This window comes from Gymnogyps californianus, chromosome 7 (assembly GCF_018139145.2).
Source record: "Gymnogyps californianus isolate 813 chromosome 7, ASM1813914v2, whole genome shotgun sequence".
Classification (NCBI taxonomy): domain Eukaryota; kingdom Metazoa; phylum Chordata; class Aves; order Accipitriformes; family Cathartidae; genus Gymnogyps; species Gymnogyps californianus.
In genome coordinates, this window is record NC_059477.1 from 6,861,127 (window position 1) to 6,881,279 (window position 20,153).

At 36.4% G+C, this 20,153-nt stretch overlaps 1 long non-coding RNA gene across 2 annotated transcripts in view; it reads left to right on the top strand.

Moving 5' to 3' along the window:
* LOC127018576 (uncharacterized) overlaps nt 1-20,153 on the top strand; it is a 219,210-nt gene that overhangs the window by 68,788 nt on the left and 130,269 nt on the right. Inside the window, exon 1 of one of the 2 annotated variants that reach the window (XR_007766770.1) lies at nt 14,186-14,255. The exons of the other annotated variant lie outside the window; for it this stretch is intronic. This is a non-coding gene — a long non-coding RNA (uncharacterized LOC127018576). Of the gene's footprint in view, nt 1-14,185; nt 14,256-20,153 lie in introns of those variants that run through there. 2 annotated transcript variants of the gene reach the window in all.

Genomic DNA, 20,153 nt, shown 5'->3' on the forward strand with positions numbered 1-20,153 from the left:
AATTTAGCTTCATTTTTTTTAATTACTGGTTTAGATTGTTATCTTTTAAAAATACTTATCCTAGAGCTAGAGGGGGAAGAATGAGAGAAACACCTCTGCATCCTTTGAAACTCATAGCTTGCAGCTTTTCCAGCACTGCTTTTATGGAATTTAAATAGAGCATGGGTTTGAGGCAATTCCCATTGCTGTGTTTTGAGGGAAGGAACAAGCATTTGGGACATCGTGCATTCTGAAATAGAAACTATAATTTTGTTTCACACAGTCTGTTCCTCCTTGCCTGTGCTCCAACCCAAACACCCTTCATCTAACAAGCTAGACTTATTTTTTTCCCTTTGTGGTATGATATTCAGAAGTCCTAAATTCTTCATACTTAACAGAAATTAGGCATGTGCAATGTCCATAATAACGCAGTATTGGTGTTACTTCAATAAACCTGCTTTTGATTAGAAGTAACACTGTAGGTCTGATTAGAAAGCAGAATTCTTCTAGGGATCAATTCTCAGTCAAATTCAGATGATGTAAACGTAACTGAAGTTATGTATTTGTAAGCTGGTGTGAACAACTTGAAGGTCTGTGTTGAAAGAAGCCTTAGAGAAGTAATTTTGCATACTGAGCACATTTCTTGTCTGAATCGCATGTTATTAGAGGCTGTTTTCAAGTTGGATAGAAAGCTTCAGACTTCTGCTCTTGAGGGCTGATCTACTATTTCCAGCTATATATTGTAGCACTTTCTTAATTTCTGGTAAAATGTACGTTGGGTAGATTTTAATACTTTAATTTCTATTGCTTTAGGACTTGGTAATAGTAAATCACACCATACTCCACTTGCAAAGAAGCTATGCAGAGTATTCATACTAAAAGTGCTGAAAACAATGCTGAGAGTAATTTGTTTAAAGGACTAATATCTCCCTGTATTGCTTCCAGTCACTTAAACAGCTGAATCAAAACCAAATGTTATTTCTTCAGCTGTAAATTATTTTCATTATGTCACTTAAAATGGAGAGATTGGAAAGTTGTATTCAATGATTTTCTTTTTTCTTAAAAACTACTATTTGTTTGTTTATTGTTCATTATGGTGCTGATAGATGTCCAAAATACTTGAGATAATCAGGTGTTATGGTTTAACCCCAGCTGGCAATTGGGTACCACACAGCTGCTTGCTCACTCCCCCTGCGGTGGGATGGGGGAGAGAATCAGGGGAAAAAAAGTTGAACTTGTGGGTTGAGATAGACAGTTTAATAGGACAGAAAAGGAAGGGAAAATAATAATAAGAGAATATACAAAACAAGTGATGCACAATGCAATTGCTTACCACTTCCTGACTGATGCCCAGCCAATCCCCGAGCCATGGGGCCTCCTGGCCAACTCCCCCCAGTTTATATACTGGGCATGATGTAATATGGTATGGAATACCCCTTTGGCTTGTTTGGGTCAACTGTCCTGGCTGTGTCCCCTCCCAGCTTCTTGTGCACTCCCAGCCTCTGCTGGCCAGGGCAGTATGAAAAGCTGAAAAGTCCTTGACTTAGTAATAAACATTGCTTAGCGACAACTAAAATGTCAGTGTGTTATCAACATTATTCTCATTCTAAATCCAAAACACAGCACTGTACCAGCTACTAAGAAGAAAATCACCTTTTTCCAGCTGAAACCAGGACATCAGGCAATTTCCAAAGTACTTATCAAGTGAATTAGAGACAAGCTGAAGCTGCAGCAGGATGAATTAATTTCTATTACACTAAATTGTCTTAAATTAATGAGGTAAAGAGAATACAACTTGTGTCCAGCCTGTGTCCAAGATGTTTCCCTCATTCAAGTAGAGAGATTAGTGATTTGTCTGCATATGCAAATGTCCCAAAATAACTATTATGGAATAATTTTTCTGAATAATTGCTTTGATATAAATTTCCCACACAGGCAGTCATACTCCAGAGCAAGAATTAGGGGATTAGTTTAACTTAATGGAAAAGTGTGTTGTTATTCTAAGATGAGTCTGACTTCCTGGAAGTTTATTCCAAAATAATTCTCCATGTTAATTATCAAGTACTGGCAAGCTTGAGGAGTCTAAGCACTCTTATGTAATGGTTTTATGGAATTTGAGGCAGGAAGGATCTACAAAATTACCAAGCCTGATGGAGCATGTGTCAAAGTTCCTTAAATGTCACAGTCTTATCCCTGTAATTTATTGGTCTCATGTATAGCTAACACGACTTTGTTTTTAGAGTAAAGGTGAATCTTCTAAAAGGGTCATCATCTTTTCCTGATGTATGATGCATTTCCAAAATATGGAAAAATTACAATGCAGTTACAGTTCATTGCTCTAATAGTCTAAAAATGTTTGCCCTCGTTCCTCCCCAAATCTTCCATAGCTTAATTTTCCTGATGGAGAAGTTGTGATGAAGTAGAGAAACGCAACTGCTCACTTGCTGCTTTTTTTGATGAGGTACTTTATTACAAATTTGTATAACAAGCAATTTAATTTCTCATTGTAATCCCTGAAAGTTTTCATGACCGTCTTTGTAAATGTAAAATTGTATTTGCAGTTCCAGTGAAACTAATCTGTGGTGCAATTTTATAAGGGATGGAAATATGTCCTTTGACACAATTCTCTGCAGGATCACTTGAGATGATGTAATGTTAACCAATTAAAACTTGTCTGGTTACTTTACAAAGTCTTACCTGGATGCTATCTGGAAAAAGCACTTTGCAGAGAAATTTTGATACATATACAGCAACTGATTAGATTCTCAGTTTTTCTGTTGCTGATTCAACTGCCTTCTGTTAAGTGTATGTCTTTCCTAATTCACTATGCATGTCTTTTAGGAGCCCTTGGTCTCTCATGCTTGTTTCCACAAGATATTTTTGACAGTTGAAAACAATTTGAGGACCAAATGCAGTTTTCTTAAGCTTGTAAATGTGTTTTTCTATCTTCAGCCAGTGCTTCAGTCCTGTCAGTATATATTACAGTGCCTATAAATGCAAATATTGTTAATGGAAGTTCAATGTCTCCTAGATGTTTATGCTAAAGTAGTTGTACTGCTTCTGATCAATCACTTTAGATAGCTGATGCTTCAAATATTACTTTTGATGAATATTCTGGGTTTTAGATCAATATTGCATTTTCCAATTCCTTCTGGGATCTGGACTGCCACATGTGACAGAGCATGCATGATAGCGCTGAGGATGTTATTAAGCTTTCTTTATAAATTAGCTTGTTTTTCTTTCAGTTATGCTTAGATGTGTAAGGGATCGGTGAGTATTTGGTATTGTAAGTATCACTGCAAATCCTTAGTTTTCTTTTATGCTGTAGATTGCAAAAGCAACTCAAACTACTGAATTCTGACTGAACTTGTTTCCTGTCTATTGCTTATGGCTGTATCAAAGTAAGAAATGATTTGGAGACTAGCCACCTTACCAATAAACTCTTTCCTACAGAAAATATTTCAAAGCCTTAGAAAGCCAATGGGAGCCAAAGGTTGCACGTTAATGTCATCTAATACCCTAATGTTCAGCTGTACTGAACTGCTCAGTATTCACAACCATCTTGGTGTGTGCCATTGATCTGGGATGTGGTACTCGGATCAGGAGTTTGACATGCAGTGTCCATATTGTGCTTGAATTAAGTATTCTCTGATGGACTGGCCATGTGAACGATGAAATATGCGATCAAATAAAACTGATTATGAAGAGTTCAGAACTCCTCAGTGGGATGATTTTACTGTGGGTTGTTGTCTTCATTTGACAACAGGCTTATTGGATGAAACCTTTTCTGATAGCATTTCTGGAAACATAACCAAGAGTGGTGCCAAAAATGTAAGGGTCTACTGTAGAGCTCATGAAAGGCTGTGGTAAGTTTCCAGTTTTCACTGGTGTTTAAATTTTTGGTGTGACTTCTACTTAAGGTAGAGAGCAAAAATATTAAATTCTAATTCAAAATAAATCTTAAAATAGAAGCCCTTATTTTAGTCAGGCATAGCTACGAGTTTGACTTTTTTCCACATATTTAATGTGAATTAAATGACTGTTGAATCCTGATGCTAAACTGAAAGATGCCCCTTTCCTGGCTCTTGTCCTGGCACTAGAGTAGGTAACTCTTTCATTAAAAACAAACAAAAAAACCCAGCCAAAAACCACAAGCTTACCAAGGTCTCTGTTGTTACAGGATCTGGCATGGACATGGAGAGCTCCTTGAAGTAGTGTACTTTAACTGTGTTGAGTAGAAATCTGGGCTCTTGTTGAAAAGTGTTTTAATACACACAGTGATTCCAGGTGTTGTCAGTTGCTTCTGATTTTCCTTTCCTAATCTTGTTGGTGCAACATGGGATGTATATAAAAGTATATGTTTTTCTTAAAGTGGTTTTATGGTTGTTTTTGGAGCCTTCTAATCAGATGCGAGAAGGATAGTGTGATTCTAGTCAGTCTGGTCCCTCTCTAATAGGATCTCTCAATTTAGGGCACACCTGTTATTTGTATCTCCTACTTAGAAAAGGAATATACCTAGAAAAGTTGCAAATGGGATGATATATGTTTACAAAGAAACTTCCTAATTTGACAGATTTATAGTCAAAACGGGTTGTTACTTGCACATGAGTTCAGTGGCTCTTAATGAGAATCAATTAAAATACAAGTACCTATAATTACTGGGACCTATGTGTCTTGGCATAAGGTGCTAGATGCAGGCAATACAACTTCTATGTTTTACTCTAGTTAGATCTGTTTAAATACCAGAATGATTTTTTGATGTTAAGAGCAGTTACTGAATTTCCACTTTGAATAACCATTGAGTAATTGGTAAAGTGGGAATATTTTGAAAGCAGCAATTTTTTTCTGCTTTGTGATAGCATGAGGTTTTCTGTAATTATCATCCTCCACATACTATTCAGATAGAAGTTTATGTCTGGAAATTTCTTTGTGTTGAATTCAATAACTGTCACAGTTTAACTATTACCGGTCACTGGTGCAGTTAATACTTTCTCCTGTGCGTGAAGGCAACAAATGAGTAGGATTTGTTCTGGGCAAATACTTTTCATCTTTTTTCTGTAGCAGTAAACAAAGTTTGTCATGTCTTTTAACATTAAAATAAGACTAACTTTATTAATTACTAATGACTAAATTGTGAAACTACATTTTGTATGGCATTAGTTACCCAGAAATTGCCCATCGTCTAGGGGCTGTGGAAGCTGTTTTGAATGGTGATGGTGTGTGCTACTCTCTTACTTATCACAGGTTTCTGCAGAAAAAGGCACTCAATTATCATTATGAAAATCTATCAATGTTATCATTAATCATAGTGACTTGTGAATTTTAGGAAGAGTGGGGTTACTTATTCTTTAAGTCACACTGGTAGGATGGCATTCATCTCGGTTACTTTCAGCTGTCTGAAAGTTGTATTATTAGTTTAAGACAGTTGCCTAGACTCCCTCTGTGTTTGAGGCAGATTTGGTCTACCTAATTAATGGATCTACTGAACAAAATGTTATCGGGTGTCCCTCAGCCTCCTCTGAATGTAGAGTGTCTTGGTAATTAGCTTTGACTGTACACCTAACCTGATATGGCCAATGTTGCTAGATGTATCCTACTTTTCAGAGTCTGAAATCTTCATGTTAATAAATTTTTTATAATAGTCTACCTTTAGTGAAGTAATTTCTTTATTCTAGTTTAACTGAAATGACAAAAATACAATACATTCCTATAACTTCAAACTGGAATACTACTTTGCCAGTCAACCTCACAAGAATTCTAAGTTGCAATGTGTCAAACGATGACAAAAAAGAATTACTTGGATGAAGGTAGAACTTTCTGTAAATATTTTCTGCTCAAGAAATTGTTTTCAAGTATTTGCTAAAATTCAGAACTTCAGAGCCAATTCTTAGCTTATTGAATTTGTGTGTATTTGATCTTTTTAATATGGTTAATACTCATTTTGCTTCGGTATGATGTTACAGGTATGTGCATACCTTATTTATGATAGCAAAATGATCTTGGAGGAATAGGTAGGAGAGCTTAAAAAGATAAAGAAACACTGAGAAAAAGAAAAGAAAAACCTGAGTGGAAAGCAGTAGGAATGAAATGAAGTTTTAGAAGTAGATTGTATATGTCAATTTATCTAGATATCTTAGTGAGAAAGGATTTTAGCTGTAATCTAGATAAAGAAACAAAACTTGTAAGGAATGCTATAAGTTTGGTTGAGGAGGAAACATAGATTGTGCACACCTATTTTGACTAAACAAGAACTCAGTAAGAAAAAAGAATGTTGAAATATTGGAGAGGAGAATTGTTTCAGCATGATGTTAAAATGCATGTTCTGAAGTAGGATATCACAAATGTTTAGATTTCATTAATAGGTGTGTGCAAGGATGTATGACATATAAGTTAGCAAATATTGTTAATTGGTAGCTGAAGGCAGAGGAAAATAAATTTGTGCATGATCTTATACTTCCTGAACTATGCCTTTCTGAAGGTATTATTTAAAACAGTCTTACTTGAGTGTCACATCCAGAAGCAGCTGTGCCACTGCAAGTGTGTATTTCTGGGAAACTTTGGTATACTGCAACTCTAGTATTATATTATTGGATGATTATACATGCTCTCTCTCTTTGAAGATAAATCAATGGATGATCTCAAATTCAAGAAGTTGCTAAAGTGCTACATGTGTGGTAGAATACTGGCTTAATTATGCCTTTACTGTTGATTATGCCTTTGTTTCTACTATGTTTATTTGCTTTGCGTTTGCATTTTGTTGTGTGTGCCAGCTAATGCTCTGGTATAGAGCATCAGAAGAAGTCAGAAGCAGTGACTGGACTTCCAGATTGCCCTGGGCATTGGAGGGTGGGGAGGAAGCTGCCAATTTTATACTAATACTTTGACTTTTTTAACCTTTGTTACAGATTGTGGATAACTAGGTACAATGATTCTGTAACAAACAGCATGACTGAATGCTACTCGTTAATAAAACTTTAACTAAATTGCAATAACAATTGAATAATTGAACTGTACCAATTGAACCTACCCAGTTCCTTGTTGGTTCTGTGGAGAAGCCAGAACAAATTACCTAGTCCCCCTCTGTCAATAAAAAAAAAATTACTACTTTTACCCTTCTTCACACATACTCAATTTGGTAGCTTCAAAATTACTTAAATATGCTACTTTTTGTTCACTGGAAGCTTACATATGCAGCATATTCAGCCATGTATATCTTTAAGTTTTCATCTTTAAAGATATTCACAATTGGCAGTTTCATGCAAATGTATATTTGTATCCTGATTGCATTTTAACTGAAGCAGAAGGCAAGATGAATATCTTTGTCTGCTCGTGCTCAGAATAAACAATAATGGTCAACTGGGTCTCAAAGATACTATATAAGCAAAAGCATTATTTACACTGATAATCTAAACATCCAAAACAAGGTACCCAGCAAAGTATACAAAGGAAAGATGTTAAGGAGGAGCAGAAAAGATTTCTTAATTTGAAATATTCAATGTTGATACAACATCATTTTTGTATTTTTACTAAAAATCTATCCATATTGGTGCTTGCATATTGGTATGTAATTATGTGTGAGGATAAGTTTCAGGGAGAGTATAACATTTTAGTGGAAGTGTGGGACTTCAAGAGCTTTTTAATTAGAAAATGGGTGTTTAACTGGACGAAAGACCAGCAACCAGAATGTTGGAAATTTACCTTCAGATCTGATAAATTTCTGAATCACTTGATAAATTCAGCCAGTTTTTGTGTGCTTTATTTGCCTCTCCGAAAAATAAAAATATATGGTTTAACTTTCTAATCATCAGGCTGAATAATAATAGTTTTCATTGTTGTTGAATATATTCACAGGAAGGAAAGACTTATCCACAAGAGACATGCCCAATAATAAAAAAAATGGAAAATACAACTTCATCAGGAAGTTGGACAACTTCTAAATTTAGATGAATTTGAAACATCAGTCCTTCTAAAGACAAAACTTGCTGGCCATTATTCAGAAATAAGCAAGACATGCTGAAAGGAATTCTGGAGTGTATGCAATAGCTATTTTAAATCAATTTTGAGGAAATGGATATAATTTTGGTTTTCTTACACATATGTTCAAATTTGACTCAGACCTGTACAATAACTTTGTTGCTGCCAGCTATTTCTTTTCTATAATCTGATAAATAAGTGGCCAGCAAGTTGTGGCTACTGTCTCCAATTAACCTGCAATGCTTTGAAAATTGAATCCTTTGGTTTTATGCTGCCTATTTATAAAATATTTTAGCGGCTTTATTGATTTTCATAATAACTTCACAAAAATAGGCAGGCTTTTCTTCATAATTGAAGTATCTAAATATCAAACAATACATTTTGGGGCCTGAAAACTTTTTTAGGTTGTATTGGGCTAGCTCATTACTGATGTTGTGAGTGTTTCTAAAAATAACAATGCTGTGTTGCACTATCTGACAAAAATGTATCATAGAATATAAGCATACTCCATTGCTTGTGATCTAGAATATCTTGGGTTGCTTTCTCAGTCCATACTGAGAGGTCTTTCAGGTTTTTGTGGGGTTTTTGTTTGTTTTTTAAAGAGAAATAGTGTGGGTGAAAAGGCTATTCAGTTAAAATCTAAACCTGTTGTAGTAACAGTGTGCTATGGAACCATCAGGCAGAATACAGAAAACTTACTTGAGTCAATATCTCTTCTGATCTCTCTTGTAACAATCATTCCCTCAGCAAGTGTGACTTGCGGTAACAAAGGATTTGCCTGCTGTGTGAAACTACGTAAATAATCTCCATAAAGCAGAGCATCTCAATCAGAAGGGGAGGCTGTCCTTTAGTAATTTATACAAATGATACACTTTATCATTTGATTACTTATTTAATATGCTTTTTTGATCTGCCAAAGCTGATCAGATATTCACTCGGTGGCAATGGTCTTTTAGTAATGAATTCATTTTCATGTCTGTGAAGCAGTAATCATGGGGACCTGTCTTTTAATAATTGCTAATTAATATAAGTACATATTCAGTCTTTGCTTTCATCATAATCACTGTGTGACACGTGGCACAGAAGAAAATATTGTGTGGAATAAATTGCATTTGTTCAACTTGAAGTGATTCAGGACTAGGAGATGCCCAAGTAGATGTTGACATAAATGCAAAACAAAAGGTCGCTAGTAAATTCCCTATTTAATATCTAGATAGTTGTCCTCACTTCCTGATTTCTCTACAATTTTATACTTAGGGTATATTTAGCTTTGAAATCTTAGCCATCCAAACAAAACAGGCGAGGGAGAAAAGGAGGAAGTTTGCTCCTTTCTTGGAAAATTGTTCTATGTTTCTAGGGGCTGACCATGAGACCTGACAAGTACGTGTGTGAAAGAGCTCATTACGTAGCAATAAATGGAGTTGCTCTGGCCTTGAATTATGATACAAACACTAGTGCATTTGTTTCCAGTAATGTCTATAATCTAATAGATATTTTAGGAACATGTAGAAGTCTATTCTATTTCTGGTGCATTTGCACAGAAGTGGAGGGGGTTTTGGCCATGTATTGTTCTGTGGGCTTTGTTCTAATGTGTATCATAGGCATGTAATGGTAAAAACATTGTTATTGCAAAATGTGGTTCAGATATCAAACTTCTATAGAGGTGCAAAGGTGAGCAGAAACAGACTTGGGGTCTTAATTTAGTATATCTCACACTGTTAGATTCTTTTGCTGTCTTTAATCTTCAACTGCAAATCTTATCTGACTCTCTTCTCAATGGGTATCTTGGAGTGCTTCTGGTGGCCACGGTTGATGTTCTGATGTCTTTCTACTTAAGCTTATACAAAAAAGCCATGACTCTTACAGAAGAACTCCTTGCTTCTGTACTGCCCATCACCAGAAAAAAATCTGGAAGCTCTGTCAGCTCAGTGGGATGGCAGTATGGCTTCAGGTATCTATTCTTTTCATTAATACCCTTTGATACCAAGTCATCTAGGCTGATAGATGACTCTGCAGCTGATGGCAGTCATTTGCAGGAGTGCTTCTAAAGAAGACATGGTTTAATTAGTAATCAACTGTTTAGAGTTGTCATCTCTAAGTGTTAACTCTAATGTATGTTGTGTACTAGGGAATTGCTTGGAGCCGAGTGGACGATGGTGCTTAGCTGTTGTACTGGTACACAAATACTTCACGGAAGGAGATACTTCTGTTTTCTTCCCTTCTTCCTTTCATGGTCAAATAAAGATAGTCTAGCTTCTGAGTTTTCTTCATGAGAAAAATCATCATTGTTGTATAAAGCTGGTTGCCATCAGGAATATTTACTGTAGATAGAGCCCAAAGGAAAATATTCCAGATCTCCAGAGAGCAGCTTCTGTACGAACCACTGATGTGCTACTTAAAAAAAAAACAAACCTGACTTCAGACAACTTATATGGAATTTCCCTGTCTACAGGGTAATTCTAGAGGCTTTTCCATAGAGATGCTGCAGATATTCCTGATATTTTTTTAATAATCCATCCTTATGTGACTTGATTCTCTTATTTTACACTAAACAAATTACAATGATTTTATAAGTTCCCTTGGTACGCTTTTAAATTCTTGCATTTTTTGTAGTATGCATTATCAGGCATAAACAAACATTACAATAATTTGCCAGACAATCATAAAATGATTCTACACTATGCAATGTTTTAAACTTTGAGAAGTAAATTAATTTGCATATATCCCCGGTGCATTATAAAGGATTAGCTAAAGCTATTTCTGTGTAATATAATTCTTTTAGCTCACTTTCATTTAGGGGCAAATCCAGGCTAAATGTGATGAATAAATTATTCCCTACAAATAACTAGCTCAAGTCTAGTTGTGGAGACTACTCTTAAAGAATTTTCGATAGCAAACTAATTTTCTTAAAGCACCCAACGTAATGTCTAAGTATTTCCTCTATTTACTCTGCATATCTTTAATCCCTCATAAAGTTTGTTTATGCTAAAACTAGTTTTGCATACTTTGTCTTCTCAGAAATAAACCGGAAGAGAAAGGCTGAACCAAGTATTTAGAGCTATGTATCTTTTTGTTGTTTTCAGTTGGTTGTGACCATTTGACGGTTGCTTGTCTTAGCAATGTCTCTAATTGACAGGCACAGGGTTACTGTATCAGACAATGGCTTCTTTTAAAAAAAAATCTCCAATTAAGAGTGTTTATTACAAATACTGTATGTTTTGGGAGCTAAGTACTCTCTTCCCCCCAATTCAGCGCCTTCACTTTCTCTGCTGCAATCTAAACTTTGCCTGCAGTCCTACAGTGTATGATGACTTGGTTAACAGTCAACAGGTATCAGTGCATCTGTCTGGTCAAAGTGCAAATTGGTTGCAAAAGCTTGGGAAGGCTTGTATGTTCTTCGCTAATTCCTGGCACCAAGCTTTGTCCACCTTACTCCTTGGTTTGAAGAACTGACACTCAATGTGCTTAACTATCTTCTCCAGGCTTCATTCCGTTGACTAAGCATGGGAGGAAATTCTGATATTTGTTCCTGTCTCCTCCCAGATCTGCTGTGTCTGTGTACTGGTGAACTCTGGGAATATGTCTTCCTCAAATTGCCTGGGTAGAAGAACCTAGTGCAGCCCACCAGAGTCCTTCCCTGTTGGGAAAGATTTGCTTTTGGAAATGTTAAGCAAGAGGGTTGACAGTGCATTGTGGTTTAGAATACAGCTAGGGGTATTTTGCAGCTAGTTGCAGAGTGGGACAGAGTATAGACATCCTGTAGTACCACCTGCACTGGGGAAAAGGGTGCTCAAGCTGCTTTTCAGTGTATTCAGATAAGTCTAACATCTAATCCACTGCTTTGAGGGATAGTATTACTTCTTGAAGTTATCTGCCTCTAATCAATTAAATGGCAAGTGGTAGATCAGTAACCTTCATGGTTTTCTCATACTTTATGAAGTATTGTGTACAGAAAGGCTCATATTCTTTGCCATTTAACTACTAATTAATAATTGGAGTATAACTTTATTCTATTTTTTACCTCTTGAATGTACAGAGTATATGATTTAAGGCAAATTAAAGGAAACATCTTTCTCTTATGACCCTATTGACAGATACCTGTGCATAAATAAATGCTGTAAGAATGTTCGTGAGTAATTGAAAAGATGAATTGCCAATACAGCAAGGCAAAACAGCATCTCCCAACCTTTTTGGAGCCAGCATCTTATATTTTCTTTTCCCTTGAATCTCTTCTGCTCAGCTCTCCTACACCTGTGACATGTATCTTACTTGTTGGTAACTGCTGGGAATGAAGCTGTGCTGGGAAGGGGCTGCAGTGCCCTACCTCAAAATGACATCAGCACTTAGTATGTCTTGGTGTGGAGGCAGGCAGAGGGATAGTGAGGGTGGATGAGATGATGCATTCTGCCTTCCTGCAGAGACAGGTATCCATTGGGCTGTGCCTTGTTCCTTGCAGAGCTGTGGAAGTGGGGTAGGTGCTATTAATGTCACAAGGAACATATGAGATGGCTGAGAGTAAAGGGGAAGAGTAGACAGGAGGCTGGGAACAGAAAACGAATCTAGTTGTGGGAAATTACTTATTGCATTACAGCTTTTAAAGAGTGTGAGGCAAACTGGAGATGAGAGAGGAAAGAAAGAGCTAGATGTACATGCTCATGCCAAGGTACCTATGCCTCCAGTTAAGCTAAGTAACTAAAACAGTCCTGTAGAAACTAAATTTCCAGTATATGACAAATACCTATTTCCAAAATGAAAGTGGTGGAGGGCAGGGAAGGGGGGGAAAAAAAAACCCCACAAAAACCAAAACACCACAACAAACCAGACAAGCAAGGCTATATCTTGTCATTACAAAGGCTGAAAAAGCGACTAGAAAAAACATTGGGGCTGACCGAGTTTATAGAGGACAGCCAAAAACATCATCAAACTGTATCCAGGGAGTAGTACTGTTTTATCAAGGGCTACCAAGTGAGGGGAAAGCATTTCAGGGGAGTTCAGTTTTCACTGTAGACTAGAGAAATGCCAGTTAATATCTAGTGTAGATTTAGGCTCTGTTTCATACCTATTCTTTCAATAGTTTGATTTCATGATACTTGTAGTCCCCTAATTCTTAAGCATAAGACATATAAGCAAAAATTCTTAGTCAATGCATTCATATATTTATGTTTCTTAATAAAATTAGATGCTTATGACAGACATAATGAAGGAAACAGTCATGTATGTTAATGGTGGTTGTGTTTATTTCACTTTGCAGTGATTAATTGTCTTTTATTTTGGATTTTAATGTGTTAGAGTTTTAAATATTTTAATTTAATATAGAGATAAAAAGTGCCATTTTAGAGCTGGCAGAATTCCCTCTAATTCACATGTTTTCCCACTAGGAAATGAATTTTATCAAACTTTTCTTTTCCAAGTAAAGGGGATGGATTTAATTAAAAGTATCTTTTTATAAATGCAATGAAATTGCTTTTTGATTCTTCAATGAAAGTGAAACTCTTACACTTGAGCTGAGATGAATTTCGTGATTTAAATCTCCAAACAGTGATACGTTGCATCTGAGAAGCTAAATTTCAGAGTACTGTCAGTATTTCCCAGTAATGCCACCAACTCAGTACTTTGGTCTATATCTTCTATAAGGTGTAATATCTGCTACAGAGAATCTCTGCTTGTTGCAACACTGCTGTGGTGCATCCCGGGTCTCCCAATGACACCGATGCTCTGACTTTACTGGTTCCAGCTTGTTGTATGATGATCAATATTGCTGGAAATATATTAGAAATATTTGGGTGACTATTACTCAACAGACTAAGAGCTTTAAAGGGGATTGTAGCCTTGGAGCAGATCTGAAATTGAGCCTTCCCAAAAATGCATTGCCTCAGGAGGCAGGCAAAGACAGAACAAGAGTGCAGAGCATCAGACTGTTTGGAGGCAAATAGTTTATTTGTATGAATTCTTCTTTCCTGGGGCAGCTCTGCTGCTCTCTAGAGAGAATTTTAGAGAGAATTTTTTTATTGCTGGCTGACATTTTGCCTCAATACCTTGAGAACCAGACTCCATAAACTTGTACTCTGTATGGCTTGGGAGACTGCAAACACATTGTAATAGACTGTGTCTCTTGAGAACAAATCCTAGGGAAAAATACTAAGTTGTATAATCTGTTTGCTAAAAATCAGCAATGTGTAGCTTATACTAGACTGAGTTGCCTCTGGTTTTGCTTCTGTGCAGGATTTGCTGAGCTCCTAGGTATGCCTCATCAAATTCCCATGACATTCAAATCACCATCATAATCACCTGCTGCTTTCCCAGTAAGTTGACCAAAATAAATGTCACTTGTTCCACTGTGTGCCTCTACTGTGCTTCAAACACAATACTTCATTTCTTCACCAAACATTTTTTCCTTTATCATTCTTAGGCAGTGATTGATAATCATGTGTTACTCCTAATTTGCCTTTTAAATTTTTTGCCTTTTATCTCCCCCAAAATATTTTAGCACTTAACTTTCATGAGATGCCTTTAGTTCAGCTTCTGATTTTATTCTTTACATTCTGCTGTCGCCTTCTCCCTGCTTCTCCTTCTGACAAATGTGGCACATCATCTGAGCCAGGTGATAGTCATGTAATGACTCAGTAGCGATAACTAATTTTTCAAGAGTAGGTTTAACTGCTAGCAGCAATGCCTTTCATCTCACTGCATGAGTTGCCATCCATTCTTTTGTAATTTCCTTGACTGAGCCTTTAAAAGGTGAGAAGCTGTCCAAAATATGTGAATGCATGTGTCTCTTCAGTAAGAGGTCTAGTTCCTCCTTTAACTAGCTCTTGCATATACAGCATTTTTTCACTACTTTTTTATTTCATGCTAAATGCAATACAATTTTTTTACTTTGTGTCAAATCGTATGATGCCTCTTCGGGAAGCAGCACACAACATAGTCTATAACTCTGAAATGGCTGGTCTTTCACCTGATCGAGTATGATGTAATGAGCCAGGGCTGATTGAAAGAAATGGATTTAAAAAGGAGTACTTGTCTAAGAGCCAGGAAAGGAAACCTCTGATGTGTAGTTTAAATATTTATCCTTTCTCCTTAAAATGAAACTGAGGGTGATAACTGAGTACAGCTGGTTTTGAGTTTTAGCTGTTATGTATTTATTCAAGGATATTTTGTACAAAATGTCAACAAGTTAGGTATCTAAAGGAGAATAACTTCTGATTTCGCTTGCTGCTTAAGAACTTTATAATAGAAATTTCAGTGGTGCGTATTTCTGATCCTCCTTACTGTTGCTTTGAAGGGGCATAAGATGGTTTCTTTTTCTGTTTTTAATGGAATATTTATCCATTTGCCCATATATCCTTCAGAACAAGGAAATATAACCTAAATCATAGCTTGATTGATGAACTCCAGGATTCATTTCTGCACATGTTACTTGCAAAGAGAAATCAGGTGCTGTGATGCTTATATGTCCAGACTTGAAGTCGCTTGAAATTACAGATGAAATAAGCAAAAGAAAATGGACTGTTGGGCTCTTTTATGGGGGTTAGTGTGGAGCATCTATGAAAATCAGCCATAAAACTGATAGTTCTTTCTTACTCCTACCTTACTGATATTTTTAGTAGTAACTTTGAATTCTTTATTCTTTTTTATTTGACACCATTTTAAGATTACTTAAACATTTTTTGCTTTAACTGTGAAACTCATTATTTTTAGCTGCATGTTGACATTTTTGATGTTTGGAGAAATGTGTTCTTGAATGGCTGCCAATAAAACTTTTCTCCTAGATGTCATTCTTGTCATTGGTTATTGTTCCCTCGTCACCCCAGACAGAAAAATAACTGTAGTTATCCCATCACCATTTGTGCTGGGGTTTTGACCTACTAATAGAATGTATTTCCTTCAAAAAATATTCTGGATGTAGCCGATGTATAACTTTCTGGAATCTTACAGGATGTTTTCTCCCTCAGATTCGCACCCCCCACCCCCCCAAGATGGTGTATATAGCCAGGGAGCTTTGTGACCTGTCTTACTTTAGTGGAGCTTCATTTTTTCCCTCTATTCTATTGATTTAGTAATTTCAACACTTTCTTTACTTTCTGTGTTTTTGGGGGGTTGGGGAAAGAAAGAAGACGACTTACTGCATTCAGTGTTCAGACAGTCTAGCGTTAAAGATGTCTAATAGTCTCCCTTCTGACTGCTTGCCTATGCTCAAGATTGTTTAGGTAACATCTGTTCTGCTTCTGATGTGCTTCTAGTGTGTGATTTCTGTTTTTCCTGGTTTCTAGCATATAGTTGAATATTATCAACAAGATCAGCTGAAACGTATGTAATATGTCAGAAAAGTGCTGTCAATCACTGTCTCTTTCATAACTCTTGCTTTTCACCAGTTTCACAAATTACCCTGGACATCAAATAAGTTATTTTTCATGGAAGGTATTTAGGTTAATTTGAAGCTGGTGGGTTTTCTTATTCTTCACTCTTTGCTATGATTCACAGCCTGCCTGTCTTTTTCATGTTACCATAACCACATAGCAAGACAATTGGCAGAAAGGCATGTAGATGCTTCAATTCATTTTGCACAAGACTGTTGCTATCCCTAATAATCTCACCTCTGTTGTTTTCTTTAAGATTCTCTGTTGGTCAGTTTGTCTTTTATTGGTAATGTTGAATTATTTTTGATAGAAACAAAAAGAAGAATAAGCAAGATGGGGGTGGGAGATTCAAAGCAGCTCTGATTACTGATAAGGGAAGAAAGCTTTTTACAGCAGAAGCTGTATCTGCATGTGCAAAAAATGAAGGTCTTGACAACAATGATTGCTAAAGTGAATGAGTAGGAGTGGCATTACAGAAATGTTAAATCAGTAATGTCAGAGCAAATGGATATGTTAAACTTGTATATTTCTAAAGAAGGCTGTGTTTTAAAACACCTTCCGTACACTTGAGTAAAGGGAGGGTAAAGTTTACATCAAATGCTCCTTTCTTTGCAAATGAAACAGATGGGTAGATTTCCTCCTTTATCTAGGGTCCTAAATGTCACAAGGCCAAACCAAAGATTGTATTTGATACAGACTTCAGTCTTCAGGTTTGGGCAGGAACTTTTCTCTTTAAACACAATTCATGGCTGAAGCTGGCAAGTAGTTATTTACCCCTAAGTTCTTCCTTTTTATAGAGTAAAATATTACTTATGTGACTGACACTCAAAATAAGTCACTCTAATAGTGCACAATTCCTCCAGTTGTTTGCTAACCATGCAGTAATACGGGCAACCAAAGAATAACAGACTGATTTGGCCAGTGCTGTAGTTGATGAGGAGTACCTTGGCATAGCTGATTCTCCTCCTGCCCCCCCATTTTACAGTCTTTATCCTTAGTATGGTTCTACACTATAGAAGTGGTATCCTGAGCAGTGTAACTGTCATGTCATTACTGTTGTATTTTTCTTCTAAGGAAAAGAAATTAACTTAGTTCACTGAACTTGACCTAATATTTGGTCCTGGAAGTGAAACTTCATAAAGAAATACTGTGCTAATGCACAAGCAGCAAAGCAGTCAAGTTTACATTGCCTGGAGGGCAGATTCTAAATGAAATGGGTTTTGTGTGTTCACAGGATGTTGTTTAGATAAAAGTGTGAGTCAAAGCCAAAGCGCAAGAAGCATGTAAGTCCTGTGCTGTGCTATTTTGTGCCAGCCCTTTGTATTTGGTGTAGTTACTGCAGTAGCTGTGAATCACTGAAGCTTAGATGTATCACATCTAATTCTAATTTTTTGTCTGTGGACTTTTCTCCTTTGTGAAGGATTGGATCTATGACTGCTTTGTATCTCCAAAGCAGGTGAAGTAGGACCCTAGATCTGGCTCAGCATATTAGCCATGTACAACACTTCTTGTTTGCGAAGTTTCTGTTGTACCCAAGAACAAGATATACAAGGTACAGTTTTTGTCAATATGACTGTAATAGCCTGTAGATGACCTTGGCTACCAAAAGACATGTCAACCTTCGGTTAAGAAGGGCAGCCTGTTGATTAGTACTGCTAAATTAATCACAAGAACTAGATTTCCTCTGGTCCTCTTCCACTCCCAAAGCCATCAAGCTGTGTTGGTGCTCTGAGGATACCTGACTGTCTGTGGAAATGCATTTTTCAGTAATGCAATGTGTTCTTGAACTGTGTTGGTATAGCAAGGGAAACCATACTTTGCTGTACCATGTTGTTCAGTTCCTATTGCTATGTGCATAAGGACATTAGCTTAGCATTGTAAGTTTGTAGGAGAATTGGGGGTAGAAGGGATGACAGGAGGTTACCTCAGACACTGCTATAGTCAAGTATATTTAGCATCATCTCATACTGTTACTTCTCATCTTTTTTTAGAGTGGAATCTCTGAATTAAAGATTTTTTTCCTTTGCTAGAGTTTTCGGAATCTTCTAGGTGTGACTGCAATACACTGAAATGCAATATATCATTATTTGTCATGTATATTTCCAGCTATGCTATTTTCCCTAAGATATTAGAAGAATCAGATCTTAAATTTTCACCTGAATCTTTGATGCTTTAAAGAGTTATCTTTTCTTTAGTGTCTCCAATGAAATATTCTCTGAAGCATCATATATTTGGGTCAGAAGAAGCCGAAGTCCAAAGCCTTTAAGCTTCTTATATGAAAAGAAGATTCAAAGAAGCAAAAAATCATGGAAATAAAGTAAAAGCAATACTGTTGCACATGTGAAAGTGCCAAATTGCCTGGTTCAGTTCTTAAGATAGAGTAGTGTAAGTGCCTAACATGTGAACATGTCTTCCTGCCTGGTCTGCTGATAATACTCTTTTTTTTCTTAATGTGGATTTTGTGAAAACTTTTTTATCCTTTAAAAAAAAAGTATATATTGCTGCTTATCCAAAAGTTTCAGCTCTGTCACTGTCAATCTTGTCAGCATGTTAGTAAGACTATAGAAATGAGCCCACTGACTGTTACACATGCGCTGCAGTACTTCCAAGTACAATATCTTTAATTTCTTACAAACGCAGCAAGCACACTGTTTTGGAGTTGAGCATATGAATCTGATACTCTGGTTGCATGTTGTGAAGAGAGGTCTAACTTGTAAGTCTATTTCCACTGTGGATTTACAGTTAAATTCTTCTAATAGAAGTATCAAGGGAACCCTCCCTGAAATCAGTGTTCAGAGTTGTCCTCATTGATTTTAATGATCTCATGTTGATCTTCATTGATCTTCACACAACCCCAATAACAAAATTAATCCCCCCAAGGAAAAATGGTTTGGTGTCTTGATATCAAGAATCAAAGCAAATTAAGCTTAAGGTTACAGTGCTGCAAGAATCCATGCTGAAGGACTCTGGATTCCTGAGACTTTCTATTTAAACGCTGAAGATCTGGTCTCAAATCAGTGGAGATTAGTTACAAAAGAACTTCTGATTGAAGTATTTTTTCAAAGCATAAGCACTTAATTTTTCCTGAAAACTTAGTCCTTTCAGTCTCTGATTTTGCAGTTAACTTTTTCTCATCTCGTTTCTTGTTTTCTGGTATCTTTTAAATTATTTTTTAAAAGCTCTATTTGATCTGTGTTGGGCAGCTTATTTCACTCCTTTGTGTATTTTTAAGAATTTGTTTTATTTTCAGTCCAAGAGGTCTACATAGCCTGGTAACTTCCTGCCCACCTCTCATCTCATTCCTGAAGTGGATTTTTTTTTTCTTTGAAAATTCAAAGTCTTTAAAAAACCAAAAAATTTAGATGGCCTGAGGCATACAGTAAAACAGAAAGCAGACTTCTGAAATAAAACCCAAAGACCTAGAGGATCAAAATCAAATGTTATTTCATCACAAAAGATTAGTAAGGTTGCTGGAGGGCTCTCAATCACATAGCACAATGTACTTAAGTCAGTATTTATGTAATTCTGGGCAAGTTATAAACAATGTGTAAATGACCTGAGTTGTCATTAATTTCATCAAGCACCAACACAAGAAATCCTTTTGTGTTCTTAGGCATTTGGGAAACAAATCCCCAAAGCCTACTTCATCAGCTGAGCTTTTCCCTTCAAATAAACCGGGCACTAATATAAGAGCGCTTGAACCTTTTTATTTTTTATTCTGAATTCTGGACTCAAAATGCTGATGGCTAGCTGTTGTCCTGCTAATGTATGGTGGAAGAAGCTTTACAGAAGAATATATGATGTTTCTACTGAGCTTAATAGTGGGCAAAAGAAAACATGGCT